Source organism: Stenella coeruleoalba, assembly GCF_951394435.1.
Source record: "Stenella coeruleoalba genome assembly, chromosome: 5".
In the NCBI taxonomy this organism is placed as follows: domain Eukaryota; kingdom Metazoa; phylum Chordata; class Mammalia; order Artiodactyla; family Delphinidae; genus Stenella; species Stenella coeruleoalba.
The window spans coordinates 141,077,354-141,092,941 of NC_137150.1; the positions used below are offsets into that span (position 1 = coordinate 141,077,354).

Genomic DNA, 15,588 nt, shown 5'->3' on the forward strand with positions numbered 1-15,588 from the left:
CCAGACTTGGGAGGTGGCAGGAACTGAATTTGCCATCCAAGCACTTCAGAGGAATTAATATGGGGAGTTTTAGAGGCTGTTGCTCGAGGGGAAACATAGTCATCAATGGATATAAGATAGCTTTTAAAAGGAATTATTACTATCGAGACATTTTTCACCTAAGATACTGGCAAAAACAATGAAGCTGTTCTAATAATTTGCCTGTGAATGAATATTTTCATAGACGAAGCTCAGTCCAGTGCAAAAAGAGTAAACAGAGCTGCTTTGGCTAAAGGAGAAGTCAGCACGGCTTTTCCTCACTGACGTGAAGGGATGAAGTACAACTCCATGAGCCTTTTAGTTTCTTTTTCATAATTTGCTTTGCAGAAAGGAACAAATGTAACTTCACGATACAAGAGCATGTGCATGTATTTGTGCTTTGCATATATAAATATGTTCATGGGTGATTATATTTATATATGAGTATTTTTTTAAGTTAGGAAAAGCCGTGAAAGATTCCTGTAGTTCAGTCTTCTCATTCTAGAGATTAGAAAACCAAGTCGCAGGTTGAGAGATTTGGGGTTTAAGATAAACCAGCTTTTGAGATCAAGTCCTATCACTGCCACGTCTAAATTTGTGTCTCATATACATGTACTTATTTTGTTCGGAGTGAGAAAGTGAAATATTGATGATTCTCCTGTCAATACTAAAGCCTCATGTAACCAGATTAGGATAAATCAAAAAAAATCAAACACCTGCAATTACAACAGAGCCACCAAGCTGTAGCCTTGACGCTGGTGTTACAATGGCACTGGGGAAACCTTGTACTTCAAGTTAGCCAGGAACGTCTAAGGTAAGAATGCGAGGGATTATAAACCCTCAAGAAGCAGTTTCTAGCTGAGCCTCTTCCTACTTCTTGTTGCGTTTGCTTCTTTTTCAATCTGAGTAATTTTCAAGGTAGAAAATATTTGAATTTTTTTTCCATTTCATTCTGCGGGATTAAGCATCTGTTTGTCATTCAACACGTTTTTATTTTAATTATCTGTTATAAGCAAAGTACTTTTGCTAAGTGTTGGGGAGGAAAAAGTGGATGAACCATGGCCCTCGATGAGTTTCTCTTTGGCATGGAGAAGGTCTCTGGGCGTTGGGAGGGGGGACTTGGATGACCTGGGAAGACAGGACACAGATGCAGTTGGTGGGGAAGAGGGGGCTGGGGACAGAATGTCCAGGGGGAGCAGAGGCAGCCCAGCACGGCTGGCAGGAAGCCCCTTTAGAACAGAAGGCGGGTGGGAGCCACAAGGGAGGACCCTGCTGAGGTCTTGGCTGTGGAGTTGAGATTTGGTGCTGGGAGAGGTCAGTGGTACCTGGTGATGGAAATGGGCTTTCCGGAGGCTGCCTGATCAGGGTGCAGGGTGCCTGGGAGGAGAGAGGCTGGAGGCCCATAAAGGGTGTTTCACCACAATTCGGGTGAAGATCTTGGACTCGAGTGTGATGCTGACTGAAAAAAAATGCACAACCTAAAGGCTGAGAGTTGATTATTTGGTGAACTTTCTGAGGACTCATGCCTGCCTGGAGGCAGCCTCCCAGATGGCTCCAGAGAGGCTGGGGGGAGCCAGGATATAGAGGAGGTTTTGCAACAGGTAGTTGGACCATCAAAAGATTACTGATAATCAAAGAAAACAAGACATCTCAAGTTAACGCATTTAGCGCTTTTCTATGTACGGGAAGATGCTAGAGTCTGGGCTCATGGAAATCATTCCTTGCATAGGCACCGTAGCTATCTGGGGCCAGCATCCTGTGCTTTCCCATCCCGAGTCCCCTCAGGATGCAAGGTTGGGGTCGCCTGCAGTGGCTGTTGGCTTCATGGCCACAGCATCCTTTGTTTACCCATGTGGCAGGTGACATTCTTCACCCACAGTGACAACGGGGTAGTGGGTTGAATGGTGACCTTGAAAAATGATGAGTCTCTGTTCTAACCCTGGACCCTGTAAATGGGACCTTACTGGGAATAAGGGTGTTGGCAGATAATAAGTTAAGGATCTGCAGGTGAGATCATCCTGGATTAGGGTGGACTTGAAATCCAAGGACAAGGTCTTAGGAGAGAAAGGGACACTCTGAGCTAAAAGACACAAGGACACAGGGCAGAAGGCAGGTGAAGATGGGCAGAAATTGAAGATGCGGCCACCAGCCAGGGGGCCACGGAGCCACCGGAGCTGGAAGAGGCAGGAAGGACCCTGCCCTCGAGCCTTTGGAGGTAGCGCGGCCCTGCTCACAGCTTGATTTCAAACTTCTGGCCTCCAGGCTGTGAGAGAATACATTTCTGTTGCTTTAAGCTGCAAACTTTGGGGTAACTTATTGCGGCAGCTCCAGGAGACGACTACAGAAGAAAAGAAGGGATCAACATTTTGACAAAGAACCTCACTGCGGAGCGTTGGTGGGGACGTAGAGGGAGCGTCCTCTTCCAGACCACTCCTCTCTTCCGGGGGTGTGGAGGGGTGCAGCCCCGGAAAACATATCTGGCTTTATGAAGCCAGGTCAAAGACGCATACGCTTGGTGACCCAGCACTTTCCCTCCTAGGTGTGTGCAGTGCAGTCGTGTGTTTTTCGTTAATAGCAGAAAGACTGGAGACAACAACCCAAATGCTCATCGAAGGAAGCGTGGGTAACAAACGGTGGTTAACTCCACGGTGGAACATTGTGGAACCGTGAAAGAAAATGAGCACGGTCGTAGCATCAACAAGAATGAATCTTACAGACAAAATAAGGTGGAGAGGAGAAAAAAGCAATTCTTGGAAGACACACGTTATGACACCATTTATATAAGTCCCCCAAACATGCAAAACTTACCAAAATTATTTAAGGATAAATACAAATGTGATACAATAGAGACAAAGATAAGGGAATAATACAATTCAAGACAATGGTGACATCTGGAGTGAGGCAGGGGACTGAGATCAGAAGAGGCACAGCGTGTGTCTTCATTTATTTTTCTTCTTTAAACCTCACAAACATGCAGTCTGCGTTAGAGAATTAGTATAGTGTCAAGTATGGGCTTAGAGCCCGACTGCTTGGTGTTACGTTCTGGCCCTCCACCTGGTAGCCATGGTACCTTAAGAAAGTTATTTTAGCTCTCTGTGCCTCAGTGTTCTCACCTATAAAATGGGGATATTAAAGTCTGTACCACATAGGGCTGTGGTGAGAATCAAAGTCAATACGCGTGAGAGCTCAGAATGGTGCAGGGCATAGAGTGCGTCTGGATACGCGTCGGCTACTGGAGTTGTCATCACGTCATCATCATTATCTTGTAAATGTAAAGTGCACTGAAATTAAAAAAAGGAAGGGATGGGACCATGCAGAAATGAGGTGAGTGCACACGGGGGTGGTGGGGACCCTAACTGTCAGCCTGGGTGACCGGGAACCACAGGAGGCAGTGACACAAAATGAAGACAGAGGGGTGAGGCCTGGCCGGAGCTGATGATTCTGTTTGGGTGGTTGGCGTTCTCCTGGGGCGAATCCCGTCCCTCTGCTGGCCGGTGCTGTAGGGGCCCTGTTGAAGGCGTGTTCCCAGGGGAAAGCAGGGGCTGGAGCTGAGCTGGGACTTGGGGGAGGGGGGGTTTGGCCCTTCTGGTCACATTTTGAAAGCATTTAAATGGACAGAAGGCAGCTTGAAACCCAGTTCGCCCTCCCCGTGCTGCTGGGCGCTGCATCGTCCTCTGGTCTCCTCGGGGTTCCTGTGGATGTCCTGCACCGGGAGGGTGGCTCCGGGCTCCCCAGGGGCAGGCAGCTGCATGCAGTGGCGCTCAGACGTTGAGAAGCTACACTCAAACTCGCTCCTTGGACGTGGCGCCTGAAGATGGGCACTGGGGCGTCCGCGGGAATGAGTCAAGGCCGTTCAGGAGAAGCGCCTCCTCCTGGCCTGCTCGTGGGTCCCCCCGTGGCTGTTCTTGGTCCTCTGGGGTCACTCATGGTGTCAGCAGAAGGCATGCTTGTCTGCATCAGGGTCTCTCACACGGTACCGTGAACCCAGGCCGGTTCTATGCCTCGTGTTCACAGAACTGAGGATGGCACAAGCTTTTGTCTCTCTTGCAATTGCACCTTTCCTCCTATCATGCCTGACCGCTGGCTTGGGAATTTGTTCAGGAGTCAGACCAAGGAACAGACAGCGGTGTGTGGAAGGCCTGCTCCAGGTACCTGGGAGGATGGGGCTTCCAGGGGAGACCTGCCAGACAGCCGGGAAGGGGAACCGCGGCAGAGCTAATAAGTACACTGCTGCCAACAATAGACGTGATCGCAGCACAGCGTCGATCATAGTAACCAGCGCGATGAGCCCCCACTCGGGGCCAGGCTCCGTCCCCGCCTGACACACGCTGCCTTATTTACCCACCTACAGCCCAGGCAGAGCTACGTCGCCCTTCCCTTGAAGGTGAGGAATCTGGGGCCCAGGGGACTCTGTCATTGGCCCAGGAGGGAGGCGGGCAGGGGATCAGCTGGCTTGCCTCCAGGCCTCCCATTTTGACCCTCAGGGTGGTAAAATGATGAATTGGCAAATTGGGCAAATGGATGAAAATGGCCCAGGTGCTTGGAGGAGGAAGCCATGGCTCTAGGTTTGTGGGGGGCAGTCTTTGAGACCCAACCACGTATGGAATGCTTCCCAGTCCTTGTGTCATTTCATCTTCCAGCAGCACCCAGTGGTAGGAGGTATGTGTATCCCCAATTTACGGATGAGAAAACAGAGGCTCACAGAGCTACATCAAGTTGCCCCGAGTCCCACGGTACTCGAGGGGTGGGTTTAAGGTTTGAGCTATTGTCACCCTATAAAGGTCATTGTCTTCCTCAGGGGCCAGGGAGCTGGTTTGAAGAACAGGTAGGACAAGGTTGAGAGAGGACGGTGGGCATGTTCTCAGTGGAGGAAGTGCACCAGCACGGGCGGGTTGGGGAGAGCCCAAGCAGACCAGCCCGGCGTGCAGGGAAATTGAGGCAGTGGGTAAAGGGGGGTAAAGGGAGATGGGCCTAGAAGGGCTCATGTGTACTGTGGAAGGAAGGCCGTGAACCCCAGGCTGGGGCACGTAGAGTTGGTCCTGGAGGGAGATGGGGGGGCCCCATCCAGAGGGAGCCTTGAGAGGCTCAGCACCCCACCCAGGAGCCCCACTGGTCCAGGATGTGTCCCCGGAGCCCGTCGAGGACACATACGGGCACACAGCCAGCCCCGTGTGCAGTGCTCTCTCCGCGGGACACAGGGCAAGTTCACGAAGCAGGTGGCGGCAGCTTCAGCCAGGTCACCGAGCTCTTGAACATCCCCAGTGTAGACACACAGCAGCTCTCCGAGCTGCTGCTTCTAAAACTGCCCCCCAAATGCTCCCGCAGAGCAGCCAGTGGCTGAGCCGAGCATCTCCAGCTGTGCCCGGCTACTTGGAGGCGCGGCAGCTGCGGGCTGCCGGGCTCTGAGAAATGTCATTCACGTAAACATTTGGGGAAGCGCCAAAGCCCGGTGGTTCCCAGCCAAGCCCGGCTTCCAATGTGCTCTGCACCTGCCTTTGTGTGCGGGCTGGTTTTTGCTTTGTTTTCTCTTTCTCTTTCACAGTATGAATTTGGGGCCAGGAGTACAGCCATTTGCTGTATCAGAGCAGTGATCCTGGCTCTCGTGGAATAGAGACCCCCGACTGCGAATCGGCCCGCGGGGCTGGGAAGCCGAGCTCAGAGGCACAGAGCTGGGGCGGCTGTTGGGTGCGGGGCGTTCTGGCTCACCTCCTGGGCTGTCCCGTTCGAGAGTCTTACCTGTGCCTTTCTTGAGCGTCTGTGGCCTCTGGTTGGTGTTGCACTGTGATCTTTCTTTAATAGAAGGTGGCTCCGATGTCATTCAGCTTTGAAATGTGTCCCAAGAGAAGCTTTATTCACAGATGAGTTGCTTGGGGACCTCAGCATCTTCCCGGCTGGGTGACTGCAGGCTGGAGGCGACCTTTCCTCCCTCCTCCCGGCAACCTTGGATTTCAAGGTTCACCACTTGGATTTTAACCCGCTTTGGGGACGGAGTTTGGGAAGTCTTTGGAGGGAAGGCCACCTCTAGATGTCGTCCCAGGCCAGGTGGTGGCGGCAGTGAGCGAGGTTCAGGGGCTGCCACCTGTGTGCTCTGCCTTCCAGAGTCCCCACACGCCTGCATGTGACAGCGACACGTGGGGACATACGTAGCCGGAGCTTCAAGAAGCAGCAGACAAGGTATCTAAATCCAGATCCCAGCCTGGGGGCAGCTGGTCCCCAGGGAGTATGCCTGCTGTGCCCTGAATCAAGGTCTGGTCACTGCTCCAGCAGGAGATACCAGGGTCGGCGTGGGCATGTCAGTCGGGAACACGGGCGAGGGGCAGAGACCACAGCACCTGTCAGGGCAGGTGCCCAGAGCAGGTCCCAGGATCAGACCAGGGATGCGCAGGTGCCCCCTCGGCGGGTGGGGAGTGAGCCAGAACCGTGCCGGGCTCAGCTCGGCAAGGCCTGGGATGCAGCCCACTGTATCGTTTTCTCACAGAGCCCCTTGGATCCTGGTAGGGAGGGAGGCCCCCATCTGATGGGACCCGCCGGGCATTTGCAGCCAGCGTCCCACTGTCCCCAGGCCAGGAGCCCGCCTGGGAGGAGCTGGGCGCCACCCTCGGTGCTATGACTTTTTTCTGGGGAACACGAAAGGGAAATTGCATTTCAGCGACTCTGCTGAGTGGCCCCTGACGTGCCACTGTCCTCCAAGTCTGCAGAGTAGTGGGCTTTGAAGGACAGGCAAGAAGCTCTGTGTTGCAGGGGCGCACTTTGAGGTGGTAGATTTCCCAACAGTGTTGTGGGATCAGAGGTGAGAGGAAGTTGTGTGCGCCTCCTTGGCGGTGTTGCGGACACAGAGCATCACTGTACACGATGCCTGCTGACGTGATCATGGCCCGCCGAAATTCAGAATACTTAGACCCACTCAGGCAGAAGGATGAGAGGCTGCTTCCGCTCGGGGTCGGGGCAGAAGTGGAACCTAGTGGGGCACTGGGTTTGTGGAGGGCGGGGGAGGGCAGGCAGACTGACAGGGACCTCGAAACATGAGGAGATCGGGGTGGTGAGGCGGGGAGAGGCTCTCAGGACAAAAGGATGGAAAGCATCCCTGAGCTGTGGTCAGGGGACCATCTTTTTTTTAAAAATGTGGGGACCCACTGTGATTGGGTGTCCCTGGAGGTTTTTTTTTTTTTAATATTTGTTTATTTAGGCTGTGCCGGCTCTTAGTTGCGGCATTCGGGATCTAGTTCCCTGACCAGGGATTGAACCCAGGCCCCCTGCATTGGGGGCACGGGGTCTTAACCGCTGGACCGCCAGGGAAGTCCCCAGGGGACCATTTTACGTCCATTAAAGTCGCGCCTCGGGGGAACCTTCCGGAAAACTTGCCGCCTTGTCTGTTGCCCTGTCGACTTCCAGAGCGTGCGCGCCTGCTAAAATCCAGGGATCCGTGTTCACAGCCTGACAAAGCGAGCAGCTGTTCTGAAGGCAGAGTGGACTTCCTGCTGCAACATCCAGCGGGGGTTGGCAGGGGGTGACGTGCTATCTGCGCGGTTTGGGGACAAATGACAATGTCCTCATTTCACGAGTGGTTCTCCCTCCCCGTGACTCAGAAGCCTTCACATGTTATGGTCGCGTCCATGTTGATATTTTTAAGCCCAGCTTCCCAGACCTGGTTCTTGTTGTTATTGTCGGCGAAAAAGCCGCCTTTCGATTTCAGAAGGTGAGAAAAACAAGAAGAGGTCTGAGCTGTGGGTGTGGCTTTGCCCCTTAATAAGGAAAAGTGAGGCATTGATGAGCTGGCCCTTGGGCATTGGGGGATGAAGCAGGTGGGGGAGAAGGAAATGTCACTGGTGTCTGGGAATATGGACCTTTGTCCTTTTTGCCTTGAGCTCTCTCTTGGAGAGGGGGGAAGAGGGGTCTGGAGAATAAGGCTGTCTGTTCTCACCAAGAGCCCCTTTCAGCTCCAAGGGGAGACTGATGGGGGAGGGGAAGGGGGAGGAGTAGGGAGCGCAGCTGGGCTTATCTGGTCAATGTTGGGATCTAGAGGAAAACACGACTTTGGGTGCAGAAATGGACCTGCTGTGTTGATTTCAGACTGAAGTTGACGTGATACTAGGAGGTTATTTGGCAACCTTATTGCTGCTTTTGGCATAATTTAAGTAATCAGAAGGATGTTTTTTCTTCATTCTTCTAGCAGGTTTAGAAGCTTGTGAAAAAGACCAGTTCTTCTTTTAGAAGGATAAAAATACTGCAGTGATAGAAAACTGCTTCATGCCTGACAGGCAGATGTGAATAACTCCCACCTATTTTTTAGTATCTTTACTAGGGTAGGGGCTCCGCTGCCAGTGCGCTGATGAGCTAGCTGCCTGTGGGGCGTGGGTGTGTGTGTGCGTGGTGTGCGTGTGCACAGTGTGCGTACATGGGGTGTGTGTGTACATGGGGTGTGTGTGTACATGGTGTGTGTGTGTACACGGTGTGTGTGTACTTGGTGTGTGTCTGTGTACACAGTGTATGTACACGGGGTGTGTGTGCATGTAGGGGTGCACAGCACGTTGTCTTGGCATCAGCATCAGAGCTGCTCTGAGCACCCAACCCGGGCGTTCTGGCTTGAGGGGGCTGTGATTCCAGGTGACCCGTGTAGCCTGGGTGCAGGAAATGATTTCCCAGCAATGTCCCATCAGTGTTCTCTGGGACCCTGAGCCACTGAGAGACAGAAGTTCTTATGGTGTAAACAGATGCAGGTCCTCTCCTGGGGAGGCTGGGGTCAGGGTTCCCAGGCAGCCCTGTCCCTCCTCACAGAGGCTGACCGGCGTCTCTTCACCCAGCAGCACTTGGAGGCTTTCTGGAACCTTCCAGAAATGGGCTCTGGCTCCTTGAAAATGATCATGAGCCTGAGCACCCACGTCCAGATGTTACCCCTGAGGCGGGCGCTCTTGGTGGGCGCCCCTTCCCCGCAGATGCGCCAGGACACGTGTGGCATCCTCAGTCCACCTGAATGAGGACAGTGGTCCAGCTATTCCTCCTCGGGTGAAGAGACACTGCTGTCACGTGGCTTGCGGTTCCCGGGATGTGTTTTGTCCCAGTTGCATCTCTAGCGACCACGGCTTAGTACATCATCTACCTGCAGCTCCTTGTGACATCCTTCAAACACGTGATCTTGTTCTATCTTCACAAACACCCTTAAGGTCAAGTACTCTTCCCTGCCCCTCACCAGGTGAGGATGGTGAGTCTAGGAAGCAGAAGGAACTGGCCCCAGTCACACAGCAAACCAGAGGCACAGCTGTAGGGCGATGGAGGGGCCCCTGGGGCCAGACCGACTCCATCAGAATTGTTTCCAAATCTCCAGGAAGACTCCACATGCGGGCGATATTGGGGACCACGGGGCTGGCGGCTCTGCAGAATTATTTCCCATTCAGTGTCTGGTCTGAATTATCCCTCGTTGTTTACAGAGTTATTATTAAGGAGGCACAGGGCTGGTGAAGAGACACAGCTTCAGGCAGGACACGTGCTGGAGTTTGCTTGGTGCTGGGATAGATGAGCTGAGACCCGCTGTCCGTCCCCCTCCTCTAAGCAGCCTCGTCCCAAAGCTTGTTGCTGGGCCAGTGTGAGGGCATAGACACCGACCACGGGAAGGCACGACGCTGGGACATCCAGACTCTAGAGGGCCGACCCCTCCCTCAGGCCACCCACCCACTGTGCTCATCCCCCCACAGCGGATACGACACTCCAGAAATTGGAATATGTTTAAATTCGTGGTCAAGACGAATTTCACACACGTTAGAATGTGATGGAACTGGCCACCGAAACGCCTGCAGTCCAGAGGTGCTTCCCTGCATGGCTAGAGTGAGCCCAGCTATCATGCCAGCAAAGGAGTTCTCGAAAACGATGCTTCATGAGGACGGAGAATGTGCATATGGGCTGAATTGCTCCATGCCAGCTGGGTACGAGGGACAACACTGGCGAGCACAGGAGACATTTACACTTCCTTCCAGAGGCGACTGGACAACCAGAACACGACTTGTCCTCTCTTGAGCCGCCAAGGCAACCTCTTCTGTGTCCCGCAGCCCCACTTCCCTCTCCCATCATTCAGCCGATGTTCCCTTCCTGGTTTCCAAACATTGAGAAGGATCCAGAGTGATTCGTGCTCACCACATCAGACAATCCTTTGATGCCGTAATTTTCGCATCCCGTGACATCGACGATAATTTTCATCAGCCAGGTAGGAATGGCTGCCTCGTTTCTCCCTCTCAGCAGAGAAAATACACAGTCAGTGAGCACAGTTCCGGGTAGGGGAGAGCCAGGGATGTGTGTGGTATGAGGGCAGTGCATTGGGGCTGGGCAAGTCTTCTTTGGCAGAGCTAGGAAATGCCTCACTCTAGAATCCTGTGAGTCCACTGTGCAAAAATTTACCATTAAAAAAACAAAATTAAAGACACACATCCATTTGAAAATAGTCAGTGATCTGGGCTTAGTGCCTGGCTCTTTCTAATTTGCTTGGGCTCCCTCGTTTCTTTTTAGTTGTCACTGTTTAGAACCAACTGAAAAACATCTCTGTGAAAGGAAAGACCTGCTTCAGATTGAGGAAGGATTCTGGGCCAGGCTCTGCATGTTGGTAAACTTGGGTTCAGCCTCGATAGCAACGTTTGCTGTGAGCGTTGAGTCTGCAGATGGAATTCCGTGTCTCCGGCCCTTAGGTTGGGACCCTTGGCCGTTTCAATGAAAGCCCACACCTGAACCTCAGCTGACATTTGGTTGTCCAGGGAAGAAAGCCCCACGTGACGCGCACACCTGGTGAATTCTGGGTCTTTGGAGGGTAGACCTCTTCTTTCATCAGGGGAAACTGAGGCCAGGATGGTGGACGGACGGCCTGTGCATGGCCACTGTCCAGCCATGAGCACGGCTGGGAATGAGGCCCAGGCTGCCACCCACCCCCGTGCTCCCCCCTCTCCCGAGGTCCCCACTGGAAACTCCAAGGTCGATCATCTTTCTTTTCACATTTAATTGGACAGAGCTTAATCGGCTCCTTTAACCTCATTATGAAAAGCCTGCACTGGGGATGCTTTAACCAGGCTTCGTGCCCATGTGGGCTGCACAGGAAAGTCTGAGAATGACCCTGGATTGGAGAAGGGCCCCTGGAAGAGCTGCAAGGTGGCAGCTCTCATTGCTTCTAGAACATTCCTTCTCAGGACACTGCCCCTTGGGAAGGCTTGCTAGCTGAAAAGTGCAACTGTTACATAATGTTCATGGAAGAAGCAGGAAGTTATCTTCCGAGGGAAGTGGTCCCCCGGGGAGGACCCAGGAGGCCTGGCGTGGGCGTGGCTGGTGTGGGCAGTGGGAGGCTGGGCGTGTTCGTTTCGTGTGGCTGCTGTAACAAATTGCTGCAAACTGGGTGGCTTAAAATCACACACAAGTGGGCTTCCCTGGTGGCGCAGTGGTTGAGAGTCCGCCTGTTGATGCAGGGGACACGGGTTCGTGCCCCGGTCCGGGAAGATCCCACTACTGCGCGTCTGGAGCCTGTGCTCCGCAACGGGAGAGGCCACAACAGTGAGAGGCCCGCGTACCGCAACAAACAAACAAACAAGCAAAAGTGATTGCCCAGAAATGACGGAATGTGCACATTTTGATTGCTGCTACGTAAAAGTTTACTGGCGACGGGGCGTGGGCTTATACTTACAGGATGTGAGGCACAGGGACACCACGGCCCCTCCATAAGGCAGTGCCCGCCCTGTGAGTTGACCTCAGAGACCATCCAGACAGCTGGTCCTCCGGGAGCTCCTGGCCGTTTCCTGCTGGCCCAGCATTCGCCAGAGGGGTCTGGTCCTGTTGGGGGTAGCTTGGAAAGAAGTGACAGCCAAAGGGCAATGCCCAAGGCGGTGGCTGTCACTCTGCATTCACTTGTGCCAAGAGTTCACCTTCTTATTATCAACGTCATAGACGCTTTTTCAGTGACCGCTACGTGCCCAGCACCGCTCCATGCACAGGACACGGCGCTTCAGAAGGCTGTTCTGGCCATGTCTTCGGGGAGCTGATGTTCACGGCCTCTAGGGGCCATGCTAGGGCGGGAGGCAAAAGGAGGTGTGCGTTGGGGGCAGGTGTCAGGCACTGGGCTCCTGTCGGGCACTCGGTTTGAGGCTGGCAGGCGGGCGTTGCCTTTAGAAGTAGCCTGCTCAGATGTCTCCTTCGTTCTTGAAACTCAGGATGTCTGGACAGGCTTCTTCCGAACTGGTAACATTCTAAAAGTAACGTAACTAAAAGTAACTGCAGACATAACTAGAAAGCCCTTCAGGTTCACTTACTGCTAACTGCTAATAAGCACCTTTATCTCCATGTCGTTAGAGACAGTTACAGCCCCACCAGGTAGCTGCTGGACGGACGTGTGGAGTTTCTGTCCACGTCACAACTCCCCTTGGAAAGGATTAGATCATGGACAAGTCACTTCCAGTTGGCTTCATTTTCATGTCACTAGCGGGGTTTATGGAGAAAGCCTTTACCGGTTTTTCCATCGTGGTTTTCCTTCCTGATGCCCACTGGGCAAGGCACAGGGCTGGCCCGTCCACCAGCTCCGAGTTTAGTGGATCCGTGGGAGAGTTAGAAATGCTGTGGCACGTTTGTCCCTCCCTTACAAAACACACCGTGCTTAGCAAGGGCTGGGCCCGTGAGCCGTGGGCGCTGAGCCTGCGCGTCCGGAGCCTGTGCTCCGCAACGGGAGAGGCCGCAGCAGTGAGAGGCCCGCGCACCGCAAAAAAATAATAATAATAAAAGAAAGAAAGAAAGAAAAGAAAAACAGTTTTCTGATATTAGAGAAGCACCGCCCGAGAGGGTGGACTGCACGTGAGGACGCTTCTCAGCTGGCCGGCCTTGCATCGTGTCACACATAGGCCCTGCCCCTCGCTCCACGTCCCCCTGGGAGCCCACGCCCCTCCAGAGCGAGAGCTGGGGCCGCTGACTCACCTGGCTCCACGTGTGTCACTTTAGCTCTGGGGTCCACAGCCAGACCCCCAACTCCAGTTTGCTGGCTGTAAATGACAAAACCACGGTCTATAACCCCGGTCCGCCCGCCGTTTCCCCTGAAAGGCCTGATGCTCCCCCAACTCCCAGACCCGTGTCTGTTCCTGGCGTCCTGGCCGTGGGTGTCACAGCCTGTGGGAGCTCCCTGGCAGTGTTATTATCCGGTGCCCCCGTGTGGACCCCAACACCACGGGTCACAGTGAAAGCAGCACCCATGGGCCCTGCTGGAGGGAACGGACCCCTCAGATCCCCAAGGTGAGGCTGTCCTCAGGCGTCATGACCCAGGGGCAGGCTGCACGTGGCTTCTACGTGGCCAGTGGTCACCTCAGCCATCCGTTTCCCTAACCGGGCGGCTCCCGGTTGCCAGGGGACCAGCTGGGGATCGGCTCTGAACTCGGGGCAGAACAGCCTAAAGGAAGGTTTGCTCTGGAGTAACCCCAGTGCCGCCTGAACCCCCAGGAAGACAGCAAGGAGCAGACGCCCGGCATTAGTGCTCCCTCAGTGATGTCACACAGGTCCCCTTGGCCCGGAGCCCGGAGCACCTGGCCCCCCTCTGCAGAGCTCCATCCCATGGGGAGCCCACGCTGGGGCTTGACCCTGCAGGGAGGGGGCCCTGCTGTCCCCCAGCTCTTCCCTCCATCTGTCCCCCATGTGGCAGACATGATCTTTCAGGGTCCCCAACCCCCAACCCTGGTCTCCTTGGGCTCCCCTGCTGTGCGTTTGCCCACCTGCCATCACCCACGTCCCGGGGTAGGAGTCTGACTCACTTGCGGTCCTGAGCTGCTGCCCCAGGCCCCCCTGCCCCCGTCCGTCTGCTCCGCAGCCCTTCCCCCCCAACCAGGGGTGACCGTCTCAGGTCTCCCCAGGTGACTGCCGCTCCCCGTAACGAGTCAGGTCGCAGGACCGCGTGCTTCCTGCCTTTCGCTTCCGCTTCTCTCTGACTGATTCAAAGGTCCTCAGGGACTTGCCATCCAGCTCAAGGAGGCAGCTGGTGACAGGCTGGGCGTTTAGGGTGTCCCATCTTGGAAGACGAGAGGCGGCTGGGAGAAGACTCCCCAGACCCAGGCTGGGGCTCGAGTAGACACACAGGTTTGGGGGTTCAGGGAGCGACTAGGGGCAGAGTCCGAGACCAGGGCTCAGTGGAGGGCTCCGCAGGCCCTTTCCTCATCAGGCCCCTTTCAGCTCTGCGTGGGAAGCCGAAGTACTGTTTCTGCCCGATTCTGATCATTTAAGGGTACGTCCTTGGAATGTTTCTCAGGGACTGAGTAGTGTTTCTTCTTTTTTAAATTTAATTTTTATTTTATTTTATTGACTGAGCCGCACAGCACGTGGGATCTTAGTTCCCCGACCAGGCATCGAACCTGTGCCCCCTGCAGTGGAAGCGCAGAGTCCTAACCACTGGACCGCCAGGGAAGTCCCTGAAAAATGTTTCTGAATTAAGAGTCTTTAGATGAATCCAGTTGCTTCTATTTTATTCTTTGTAGCTCATTTGAACAGTCTGCTTGAGAAAAAGTAACGTGACTCCATTTGGCATACGTAGTTTTTTTTTCCTTTTACAAAGCTCTCGGATGGAGATTGGGCAGAAAGTCCAAAGCAACGTGATGCAAGTGCAAAATGATAAGCTTTTAATTATTAATGAGTTATTAATACATGAATCATTTAATTATAAAGTAATGATTTGTGAATAAATTCTATACAAATAGTTTATACCAGTAGAGACGAGAAACAGAACATTCATACATGAAATAATAAATGAATCACTTAATTGATAAAGGCATGAGTTGACCATCATGGTGGGTGGTGCAGCCCTGGGTTAGGATCTGTTCACACTGGCTCTGGGGTCCTGGACAAGTCGCCCAGGCCCACTGGACGTCCAGTTCCTCAATCCGAAATGAGAATGGTGGAGTCCTCATACCCTAGACGATGTCCGCGAAAGGGCTTTGTAAACTCTAGAGCGCTGTACGTGCACTGGTACTTACCACTGATACACCCATGATGTACAATCGAGGAAGTAGGCAGAGGCATCCAAAAAACCCCATTTTCTTGCCCAGAACTCAGCATTTTCATAAATACTAGGGCAGGGGTCCCCAACCCCCGCCCCTCCAACCAGGCCGCACAGCAGGAAGTGAGCAGCGGGGGAGCAGGCGAAGCTTCATCTCTATCTACAGCCACTCCCCAGGGCTCGCGTTACCTCCTGAGCTCCGCCTCCCGTCAGATCAGCTGCGGCATTAGATTCTCATAGGAGTGCGAACCTGACTGTGAACTGCACACGCGAGGGATCTAGGTGGCGCGCTCCTGATAAGAATTTCATGCCTGATGATCCGAGGTGGAGCTGATGTGTTGATGCTAGTGCTGGGGAGCAGCTGCAAATACAGGTTCTCATGAGCAGAGAGGTTTGACCGCCCAGAGACCATGATAAATCAGTTGCTTGCACACTCATATCAAAACCGTATCAGTGAGTGGCAAGTGACAGTTAAGCTGCGTCTTATGGAGTAGACTGGACATAAGCAACACCGTTCGAGGGTCACTGTCTCCCATCACCCCCAGATGGGACCCTCTAGTTGCAGGAAAACAAGCTCAGGGCTC

General features: G+C 53.7%; 1 protein-coding gene across 2 annotated transcripts in view; it reads left to right on the forward strand.

The window, feature by feature from the left end:
- Positions 1 to 15,588, forward strand: part of ABCG1 (ATP binding cassette subfamily G member 1) — a 60,203-nt gene that overhangs the window by 24,382 nt on the left and 20,233 nt on the right. The window lies entirely within an intron of this gene.